Source organism: Tachysurus vachellii, chromosome 14 (genome assembly GCF_030014155.1).
Source record: "Tachysurus vachellii isolate PV-2020 chromosome 14, HZAU_Pvac_v1, whole genome shotgun sequence".
NCBI lineage: Eukaryota > Metazoa > Chordata > Actinopteri > Siluriformes > Bagridae > Tachysurus > Tachysurus vachellii.
The window spans coordinates 22,644,818-22,645,941 of record NC_083473.1 but is presented as its reverse complement, the minus strand read 5'-3'; positions in this window follow the sequence as shown (position 1 = coordinate 22,645,941).

Below are 1,124 nucleotides of genomic sequence, written 5' to 3'. Positions count from 1 at the left end.
GGAGCATTAGGGGTTAATTTAAATTATCTGGTGAAAGTTAAATAAATTAAATATTAATTTTATTTCTGAAGACTGTATAAAAGATAAATAGTCCCTGGGAAATACTTCCAAGTCAAGATGACTGACTTTAACTCTGTGGTTAAGGTGTTGGTGCTCAGAATTGTGGGTTCAAGTCCGAGGATGACCAAGCTGCAATGACTGGGCCCTTGCGCAAGGCCCTAAACCCACAGTTGTAAATAAATAAATAAATAAATAAATAAATAGAGATAAATGTAAAGCCTTCTGGATGTAAAACAAGCTTTTAAGATGGGACCATCAGAGCAGTTGATCAGGTAAGGTTTATGGATTATCTTCATTCATTTTTCAGGGATGTTTGCGCTATTACTCAAACACATGCGATGCAAATAAGGGACCAAGGTTCCTGTGTGGTTCTTCCATTGTCAGGGTAAATGAAAGGAAATCTTCATTCATCTGACATTCTCTTAGTTAGCCTGATATTCTACATTCTACACCCAATAGAGTGAGCTATGAATCCAAAGTGTCATTATACGCACATGCTGTTTGCTTACGCTGTATTTAAAAGTAACAGGATATGATCAGGTTATCGTGTCTTATCTGAGCACTCTAACCCCCAGTGTGGTGGTGTGTTCGTGTGAGAGTCCAGAGAGGGTCGATCCTGATAATGCTCAGCTGATTTAACAGCTGCTCTATTGTCCACTTCCTGAATAGGAACAGGGGGCTTGTGTGTGTGTGTGTGTGTGTGTGTGTGTGTGTGTTAGGTGGGGAGGGTCACTCAATACCACTCACTGGATCGATATGACTATTTATTGAGCAGCTGACGTGTGGCAATCAATATCTCTTCATAATTACCCAAAGCTCAATGTTTGTAGGCAGCTGTCTGTATAGTGAGGCATCGGTGCATCTCACGTGTCGCAGCCTTACAATAAATGCATGCGTTGGTTCTATATCTGGTTCTCTGTTTGCCTATCTGTCTCATAAGAAAGTGACTTTTACAGTTACACTAAACAAGTGTTTATCATTTGTGTTCTGTTCACTACTTAACGATGGCTGCACCGTACGGCTGAGACAGAATATACGTCACGTAACCAGCCTTGAAAACATTG